This window comes from Sceloporus undulatus, chromosome 2 (genome assembly GCF_019175285.1).
Source record: "Sceloporus undulatus isolate JIND9_A2432 ecotype Alabama chromosome 2, SceUnd_v1.1, whole genome shotgun sequence".
Taxonomy (NCBI): domain Eukaryota; kingdom Metazoa; phylum Chordata; class Lepidosauria; order Squamata; family Phrynosomatidae; genus Sceloporus; species Sceloporus undulatus.
The window spans coordinates 31,040,077-31,051,162 of NC_056523.1; positions in this window are offsets into that span (position 1 = coordinate 31,040,077).

Genomic DNA, 11,086 nt, shown 5'->3' on the forward strand with positions numbered 1-11,086 from the left:
CTGTCCTTTTTTTTTTAAAATCAGATTTAAATATTTTCTGTAGTTGGTAATACAGAAACCAATGTGTGTTTTGTTCTAAAGTTGAAATGTTCTTTAATTCTTTCAGTTCCAAGTTTTCAGCTTGTGTGTCCAAATTTTAGGATGTCATTATATAATAATAATAATAATAATAATAATAATAATAATAAATTTTATTTTTATACTGCTTTTCCAGAAGATCAAAGCGGTGTACACAAAATTTAAAACCAGTTACAAACACATCATAAAATAGATAAAACCAATAACACAATATACAATATACAAATCGAAAACAATCATTCGAAAGGGTGAGGCAGAAGGTTGACCGAAGTTGATAGCAAGCACTTCCGACCGTTGCATCCACTTGAGATGTCAACTGTAGAGACGAGTCCAGAAGTACTCCTAAACTGCGAACTTCGTCCTTCAGGGGAAGTGTGACCCCGTTGAGGACAGGTGGACAAATTTCCTTCCCCAGGCCTGGGGAACCTATCATCAGTACTTCCGTTTTCTCTGGATTCAAACTGAGTTTGTTTTCCCTCATCCAGTCCATTACCGACTCCAGGCAGGCATTCAGAGGAGAGACCCCATCCTTAGACACTGAATCAGTCGGCGACACAGAGAAGCATATTTGGGTGTCATCGGCATACTGATAACACCGCTCCCCGTGTCTCCGGATGATCTCATGTTGTTTCATGTAAATGTTAAACAAAGTGGGGGACAAAATAGCTCCCTGAGGGACACCAGATGTGAGTTCCCTCTTAGAGGAGCAAGTGTCCCCCAACTGCACCATTTGGAATCTGCCCAAGAGGTAGAAACGGAACCACTGGAGCGCAGTGTCCCCAATGCCCAACTCCCTCAGGCGTTCCAGAAGGATACCATGGTCAATGGTATCGAAAGCCGCTGAGATGTCCAAGAGCACCAACAAGGTCACACTTCCCCTGTCGATACCCTGACGGAGATCATTGACTAAAGTGGCCATGGCAGTCTCAACTCCATAACCCCCTCTGAAGCCAGTTTGAAATGGGTCCGATTGGTTTCATCCAAGACAGCTTGTAGTTGGAAGGCAACCGCTTTCTCGATCACCTTACCTAAAAATGGCAATAGTGAGACCGGCCTATAGTTGTTTCTTATTAGGGGGTCCAGGGAGGATTTTTTAAGGAGGTCATGCCTGTGACCTTCCAGATTGTGGCCATCCATCTGGCATGCATATTCCTCTCCTTCTTCTACCTTTTAACTTTCCCAGTATCATTGTCTTCTCTAGTGTTCCATGCCTTCTCATTATGTGGCCAAAGTAAGACAGCCACAATTTGATCATCTTGGTTTTCAATGCTTCTTTTCTGGGTTTTTGTTGGCTTACTTGTTTTGGGTGCTCTATTGTTTAAAATATTTTAAGCTGAGGTTTGAGATGGCTAAGTGGAGATCTCAGAGAGTGATCTCATTTCTCTTCCGCCAGCTACAGAACTGCAGCCAGGAAGGATGCTGACTGCCTGCTTCCTGCTTGCCCAGTAAATAACCATAGCCACATCCCTGGGATTTTAAAGCTGTATAGGGTGTCTGTATTTGGGTATTGCACAAGGAGGTAGTGAATCCCTCTATGTTCAATAGCCTAAATGCACATATGTACACGTAATCCTCAATTAAACATGTATATGAGATGAACAACTACCCTTCTCATTCTTAATTGTATTACCTGTATAGGCAAAAACTGAAAAAAAAACCCAGAAACTAAATCAAACACACTTTTCTTCTGAGAGAAAAGTGCTTCTAATGGGCGTTTAAAAGCATCTCTAGGTTAAATAAGCTATGTTTAAATCCTTCAAAATGGCCACTGAAAAGTGTAAATTTCATACATTGTGGAGGCCACATGCTATTTCATTGTATAATTAAAATCCAGAGTGAATTTGTTTTGTGTTCTTAGATTAATTGCCTTGTCACTTTTTCCTTCAAAGTCTGAATAGTTATAATTTGAAGGTTACTCCTTTCTGTAACTTGATGAAGAGAATAATGATTTGATTCTACCTACACTAAACAGATGGAGCGTTGTTGGGAGACAACCTAACATTAAACAGGATAGATTAAGTTTCTTTTCTTATGCAGATGGTGTAAAGGAAGGTGGGGTCAAAGAAACCCAGATAGATTCTTCTTACAAATTTGCCTAGCAATATTTTCCATGAAATATTTTGTGTATTTACTAGAAGAGTGTAGGAAAGCATCTTATAAATATTACTTTCATTGCGGGAGATAAGACCTATTATTTTCTGCTTTGATTTAGTGTGCACTTTTCACAAGCACTGGAAATTGCCCTAATATCTGTATTTAACATTCAAATAGGGTAAAACACAGAGAACATGCTGCTATGTGATTTTACTCTGATGTACAAGGAGACCTGCTCCTTTGTAAGTGCAATCTTAGGGCTCATTTACACCAACCAGAATACTCTGGGCTGCTCCAGAGTATTCTGGCCTCAGAGCTGCCCTGGATGCCTCCTGCTATCTCCACACACTGCAAAACCATATCAGGCAACTGTCTACACATGCATCTTGCAGGGTTGCCTGGCACCACCACCACATCCACAAATTGCTCTCTTTGAGGTCAGAAATGAGGTGCCCAGCATCAATCACATAGCTGGGCAGTGGGCACCTCCTTGTGACCTCAGAAGGAGCAACTCATACAAGTGATGGCACTGCTGGGCAACGCAGCAGGACATGTGTGAAGACAGCCATGGAGTGCTTCGGATTTTCCTGCAGAATCTGAAGCAAAAGGTAAATTAAGATGGGTTGAGGGTGGGAACCAGCAGATTTGGTACAGAACTGGCCTTACATCATGAAGACAGTCCACCCTGCAATCAGGGATTTAGCCCTGCTGTGAGGATGGGGGTGCAGGGGCCTGGAGAAAACCACTTCATTTAGTCCATGTGGACACACCCTTTAGACTAGAATCTTAGCTGGTTATGCTGCCCTTGCCCCCTTTAAAAGGCAGCATAGAAGGAGTAGTTCAGCACTTCCATGATGTAGAATCCAGAAGGTGAAACTCCATCCAACAGACCTTGAGGTTTGATGGCTGTTCTCTCCATTTGTCTGCAGTTTTTCTTTCATTTGTATAGGCCAAATAGCAAAAGAAAGGTAGAGTCTCAGCCTTACAGAATTTAATAATTAATTTGCTTGATGATAGCATAATAGCATATACAGCTGACACTGGGGCACTCATGGACATCTTGTAGGCAGCTGTGAACATCTGTTTTAGGGCCAGTTAATCCTTGATTGTATCACTGGCCAAAGAGGCAGATCAGCAAACACACAAAGCTCCATTCAGCAACAATAAAGAGTTTCTGCAGGTGTTCAGGGGACTTTTCCTTTCTTGCTGGTGAAATCCTATACTTGAGGTTAGACAGACACAACTAAAGTTTTGCAAAAATAATTGCAGTGCAGAAAGATTATTTTTCAATCCATCTATCCTTTTAGGGGGTTCATCTACAACAGAGACCAAGACTGGTGCTTCGGTTGCATACCCTCCAACTGTCTGATCTGACAGGGACAGTCCTGATTAATCCTCTGTTATCCCATTTTTTCAGCAGCTTTAAAAATGTCCCAGTTTCTTCCACTTCCTCCCATTTCCCGCTTTTGTCCTCAGCTTACTTCCATTACTGCAAAGTGAGATCCAAAACACATTGCTGAAATAATCCCATTTGCGACCTCTTTAACTACCCTGTCTCAATGCTAGAGAATTCTGGGAAGTGGCGTTCCAGGAGACGTTTAGCCTTCTCTGTCACAGACCTCTGGTACCATCACAAACTACAATTCCCATGATTTCCTAGCACTGATCCAGGGCAGTTAAAGCAGTCTCAAACTGGATTATTTCTGCAGTGTGTTTTGGTCCTGAGTTCAAAGTGCAAAAAGTAGTTTACACTCAACAGGAGGGAGAGGGGAGGAAGGTGTGGAACCTTGTCCTTGCTAGTCAGCTTCTGCAGCACTTTCTAGCTTGTATGTTCTTACTTATTAATAAATTTTGCTGTTTTGACCACACTCTGATGTTACTTGGTCACATGTGTCATGGTTTTCATCTGAGAAATAATGGCGGGGGGGGGGGGGGGGGGAGGGGGGGCAGATAAGCTGTTATGGTTTGAATTTTCATGCTCACTCATTGACTTATTTGTGGATGGAAACATATACTATCCTGTGTGGGACTGTCCGGACATCCAAAAATGTGTTCTGTTCAGGATCCAGCATTCTTGTGAGCCTATCCGAATTCTGAGTAGTGCCCAGTAGAAGTAACCTTTAGTAATAGGGATTTCAGTCATATGGGCTGGTGCATATATCCATGCCTGATTGGGTTGTTCAGTACTTGATGTTTGGCAGATGAATGTGTGGGTTGTCTTCAGTAAAAATTATTGTGCTGAAAGTATTATATGAGTGATGTTTGATCACGTTGACTTATTTGTACAATGAAGTCATCACTTGAGTCTGAAGTCATCACTGGGGTGGTGGCACTATGTAGTGAAGGTCATTAGTGTCACTTTATATATCCAAGAGGTGGTACCAAGTATGGTTTCAGAGGAAACTCACTTTCAACTTTAGGCTTTGTAAACTGGGGTTTTAACATTATTAAAGAGCGCAGAGGCCCATGCAACCTACTAAAAATGTTAATAGCTTCTCCTGGAGGCTTCCAGAAAAGGCAATTCATCTTTTTTTTTGGCCAAAAAAAGGAAGGTCTGTGGAGTCTCAAAGAGTTAACAGCTGCAAAAACAGCCTTGAATTACTGCTTTCTGTCCTATGCCCCACTCCCTCCATATTTCCTGTAGGATCTATGTAGGACCAATGATTTGTGATTAGAAGTGGGTAGTAAGGTGACCAAGATGGTTGACACAACACTTAATCATTTAAGGTGGTTATAACAAAACATTACAGTGAAATGCTTCAGAATTATCTATCCAAACAGGAAATGGCATAAGTGGTTCAATGTAAATATTAGTGTAAAATGTCTGATGTAAATAATACTACAACAGAAAGTCTTAATTTCACATATATGCTGAGCAGCTTTCATTTGGCGATGACTGACCTAGGAAGGGATGTTGCAGTTGTGGTTGAAAGCCTGATGAAACTGGTGATCCAGTGTGCTGCTGCTGTGAAAACAGCACTTCCTAATGCTGGGTTTCATCAGGAAAAGAATCAGATTTAGAATTGCCAATATTATCTGTTGTTGTGTGCCTTCAAATTGTTTCGAACTTATGTAGACCCTAAAAGCAACCTTATAATGGCATTTTCATGGCAAGATTTCCTCAGAAGAGCTTTGCCATTGCCTTCATCTGAGGCTGAGAGAGTGTGATTTGTTCAAGGTCAACCAGTGGGTTTCCATGGCCAAGCAGGGAGTCAAATCCTGGTCTCTAGAGTCATAGTCCAGTGCTCAAACCAGTGCACCATGCTGGCTCTCTGCCAATATCCTATTTATGTTTTTATACAAAATTCTGGTATGGGCACACTTAGACAATTTCCTACCACTGCATTACAGAAAGGATATCTGAGAGCTGGAAAAAGTTCATTTAAGGGCAATCAAAATACCCAAGGGGGTGGAACAATTCTATTACTTAAGGCTTCAGCCAATGGTCTGTTTGTTTCTTTTTTCTTAAGGTGACTAAGAGGTGAATAAAATTAACCATGCCATAAAGTGGATAAGGAGAGTTTTTTGGTTTTTTTATATAATATTAGCACCCTGGATCATCCAGTGACTCTGGATAATGGGAAATTCTGAACAGGTGCAAGGAAATACTTCACATAGGTAAACTGTGAATTTTTCTGCCACAGGATGAAGGGATGACTGCCAATTTAGCTTTGAAAAGGATTAGACAAATTCATGGAGGATAAGGCTATCATCATATGGCTAAATATCATCTCCAGAAACAGAATCAGTATGTCTCTGTGTACCAAGAGCTAAAGAGCATGGATAGGAGAACACCATTATGTTCATAGCCTCCTTGGGAGCATTGGCATCACTGAAGTTGGTATCACCTGGTACAGGGGATGGACAAATACCTTGTCCTCCTTCGGCTGCCCAGCCACTCAAATTGCTGCTGCTGCTGCTGTGTGTGTGTGTGTGTGTGTGTGTGTGTGTGTGTGTGTGTGTATGTATGTGTGTTGAGGCCTCTGGGTCTCGTATGGCTGCTCAGAGAGAGAGCAGCCACAGTGGACCCTGAAGGCAGCCCTCCTGGAAAGGCCTTCAGGGTCTGGCATAGGGTGGCTGTGGATCTGCACATGTTTAGCCTCAATAAGAAAAGGTTAAGGGGTGTCATGACCACCATGTTTAAATATTTGAGGGTCTGTCATATTGAGGATGGAGCAAGCTTATTTTCTGCAGCTCCAGAAAATACTCAGACCCGGAGCAATGGATTCAAACTAGAGGAAAGATATTCCACTTCAACATTAGGATGAAATTCCTGACAGTAAGAGCTATTCGACAATAGAACACACTCCCTCAAAGAGTGGTAGTCTCCTTCTTTGAGGTTTTTTAAACAGAGGCTGGATGGCCATCTGTTGAGGGTGTTTTAATTCCATGGCAGGGTCTTGGACTGGAAGGCCCTTGTGCTCTCTTCCAACTCTATGATTCTATCATTTTAAGGAGGTGTTGCTGTGATTCTAAGACATAGACTGATTCCTGGCAAGTGCCATGTGCAAGTGAATGAACTGGTGCAATGGAAAAGAAGATATAACCTTTTGTTTCTTGAGAGTAGTGTCAGCTCTTATCATTTTGATGAGGGAGTGCATTCTAGTTGATGGATCAAAGGGTATGTGTAGGAAGAATTGGGTGTCTTGCAAAAAGCAAATGGAAATGCCACTTGGCAGTTCGTGTAATGGCTCTGAATGTTCATCTATCCAAGCATTGGCCTTGCCACTGATTATCTCACACTGGGTGTCACATCTGTAAGGATTTGACTGCATGCACAAGGGTAGTGTCTTTCAAACTTTCTAATGTCAAGAAATATTCTCATATAATGTTATCTGCTCCATAACATTCATGGAGAATATGCCAGAATAATAAACACACTTGGACACACATGGAACTACAAACACATATTTGGAAACATGGGTTCTCTGTTTGCCAAATGTCTCAGTGGAATTAACCTTCATCCACTTTGATAAAGAAAAAAAATCATTGAGTGAGTTGTGGGTTTTTTTTTGAGCACAAAGTGATTTCTAGTATATTAAGGGTAACTCGTCAGGTTAGCAATGGGGCTAGGATTTAGCAATATGGCTTCCCATAGATGTCTACCATTTCTTTAACTCACTGAAGATTCAAATGCCCACCCAAATAGGACCAATTGATTGACAACTAGAGAATGTCATTTTTGGCTTTTCGCATCATAGTTTCCTCCCCCACCTGCTTCCTGAAACATTTTTCATCTTAATATGTCAGCATTGCCTGAGACAAAATAGTACTCCAAGAGGAAAAAAAATGGTAGAATTGATGGAAAAAAGCTTGTCTCAGTCATTGTTTGCCCCTGTGTACAACAAGTGTCTGAAATTTAGGGAACAGTGTTATGTTTAGAATTGTGCAGGTGATAATAGAGTATTGCGAAATTTCTACACTGTAGGACTAGTTTTGTGTGGTTCCACAACAAAATGTGATTTTGGGGGATAAAATGTCCCATCTTGGTACATGAGAGTTAGCAAGTAGTTGGGGATTGTATGCAAGACATGACAAGAAGGAAATCTGAGGAAAACCCCACGCTTACATAGATGTATATACACATCTGTGTAGCAGCAGCATTGCACTTCAAGAGTATTAAACTTTCATACTGCCATTTAAAATTTAATGGCGTTTAATATATTTAGCAGCATCAGTAGTGTAACAATTTTGGTTGAAAGCCACAGTCAAAACCAGTTGCATACACATAGTATTTAAGTGTGTATACATCCTAAACCATTGATTCCCCAAGTATTTTGTCACACATTGCTTTTGCAATGTAGAATGGATGATGTGTTTAAAGTAAAACTGGAATACAATGTAAAATGATCAGAACAAGCAAAAAGGATTTTGGGATATGAGAAAATCTGTTATTACAAAGAAGCAAACTTTCTGGTTTTGTCCAGATGCTGTATGCACCACCACAATGGCATTATTAAAAACAAACATGGAAGTGCCTTTTTAATCCTGAGTCAGCAGCAACAACAAAAAAACCACAGTCAGTCAGATTTATGCATAAATGATTCATATCATTCGAATAACCTCTAGCAAAAAATAAATGCTTAGCATAATCTTCAAACAAGCAATTTCTCTGTTTGCTAAAATGGTGTTAAATATAGATGAAGAGGAAACATAACAGGTCAATAATCTCTTCCTCTAAGTAACATTTTAAGCAAGGTCTAATCCTTTGTTTCAGTACACAAACAACAATCCATTTTTGCTAGTGTTGCAGAACAAACATTGCTTACTATACAGGGCTGGGGCACAGTGATGAGTACTCCACAAATAAGTGATTCAGCAATTCCTTACTTTTTAATAAACACATAGAAATCCAACAGGAGTGTATTTCCATCACAGTATGCTTGGACACTGAGGCCTTGTCTGCACTGGACAGCATGAAGTCTCCTGGCCCACAGTTGCCCTTGCTTCCCCACATTCCCTGGCCCTCCATTCCCAAACCACTGTGGCTCTCCACACAAGTGTTCTGCCAAGCCATCTGCTGCATCTGCAGCAGCTGTGGGTTGCAACTTACATTTCTATAGAGCTAAGCTCTATAACACCTTTACAATGAGTTGGCCAGTTGCTCTCAGCAAGGTCAGTACTCATTTTACCAACCTGCAAATGGATGCAAGGCTGAGTCAACCTTGGAGCCCTGCAGGATTAAACTCACAACATTTAGGCTGCAGTACTGACATTTAACCACTGTGCCACCAGGGCTCCTTGTCCTGGATTGTTCACATCTGAGGTCAGACTAAGGCACCCAGTGATGATCATGTGGCTGGGTGCTTTTGACCTCAGAGTGAGCGATTGGTGACAGTGGTAGGCTCAGTGGGACACCTGTGCACATAGCTGCCACCATAAAGATCCAGAGTATGGAATTATAGGACACCAAGTGAAGTCTAGTTTGAAAGCAAGTATATAAATCCTATACAATCTACTCAGATGTACATGTCTGCTCTGATGTACACCCCTCAAAGGGTCTTTCTCCACAGGATTACTGCCTTCTCAATTTGTTAGTAGCAAAATGCTTCTTCTAAGCACTAGAACTCTAAAGGTATGAAGAGAAATAGTGCTTTGAGGCTATGGATTGGACACTACAAAAACAACAACATTGGCTGATGAGATTCCACCTGAAATAAAAAGCTGTTGTTTGAAAAATAGTTGTAGGATTTTATTTATTACCATAGTTAGAGCGTGTACCCTAAATCTCGCTTATCCCATAGTAGAATCTGAGTTCAGTGTAGTGTGGGTTAACCTAACTATAGCAATATAAACCCAAGCATTTTATGTTAAGGAAATGTGACAAGTTAAGGTTGGCAGCCTTAAAGTATTATGTGGAGAGTTGTTCATAGGGAGGAGGTTCTTGATAAACCCCTAAGATTATTCTAGTTTACTAGCCAGAGAAAAGCAGCAAAGTACTAGATCTGAATGATGTGAATGTCAGGTTGAGTTAAGCTGCAGCCACATTAAGAGAATTTACTTGAAAAGCCACATGTAGCTCCGTCTTACCAATGTGCTGGGAACTTTCTTTATTCCACAATATTCTTTTTCTTTCTCCTCATCTTGCATTTTTCTTTGGTCAAGCTAAACAACCCATTATCCCTCCTCTCTTGCTTCCTTAACTCCCCCCACCAACTCATTCTTTGATCTTTAACAGATGCTTTGGCGCCCAGCAGATTCCTTCCATTTCATGATGTCACACTAGGGATTCTCTGCAGATCTGGTAACTTTCACTTTTGGCGGCAGTCCACTCTGCATTAATGCTTACAGTTGGGGTGGGGGCTTTCCCTGAAAGACAGGTGGGACAATTTTGCTTGCTCTTTGCCTGACCTTATGGGAGGCCCCAAACTCCTGAGCCCTTGAGGGAAATGGACACTTGTAGCCATGGATCTGGAATATGCAAAATTCCCTTGGCATCCACTGGGGTTTGGTTCACAAGACCCCCTGTGGACACCAACATCCGTGAATGCTTATTCCTCATTGAATACATATAATGCCATAGTAAAATGGTGTCCATCATATAAAATGGCAAAATCAAGGAGTTGTGGGGTTTTTTAAAAAAATAATTATATATTTTATGAATATTTTCAAGCCGTGGATGCTTGAATCTGTGGATAAAGAATATGTGGATATGGAGAGCCAACTGTATTTTCTTTTTATCGAAAATAATCCATAGACTTCTTCTGTGCACATTTTACACATGAATGCCTGCCCATATATCCACTCCCAATTTACTTTCTGGTTAAATAAAGGCCTTTCCTGTGCCTTAAAACAGCCTGGGACCCCCAAGGCCATGGCAATATCAACCCCATGCCCCTAGGAGGTATGTGGGATATTTTTAATTTTTTAAAAGATGGTTATATATAAATAAAAGGTCAAGGATCACAGTGGGGATGTGCATGGAAGAGGAGTGCCCTCCACTCCCTGCGATCCTGTAGGAGATAAATGCAGGCCCAAATCTTCGGCAGCTCCCCACCGCTGGATTAAAACAAATTTGTGCACATTTTAGAAATTTATGCATGTATTTGTAAAATGTGCACATTCATGAATCCTACCCCCAGACTTTTTTTTTCCAGAATTCCCCCCCCCTCCCCCTTCAAACTGTTCTGTTCTGTGTTTGGGCTGGAACTGGGTCAGTGAATCCATTAAAAAAGACTGAGGAAGAGACTGTCTTACATTCTTTACTGTGTTGCTAGGTAAACCTCATTCAGTGAACCAGCAAATTTCTCCCATCTGTGTGCAAGAGAGTGCACATTTTAGTAAATTATTATCAAAAATCCACTGAAATGAAATTCTTATTCTTCTCTAATGGCAGATCCACACATGGTGGTAGTCACTTGACATCACAGTCAGATGACGAACATGCATTTGTGAGCAAGCTCTTTTTCTTTTT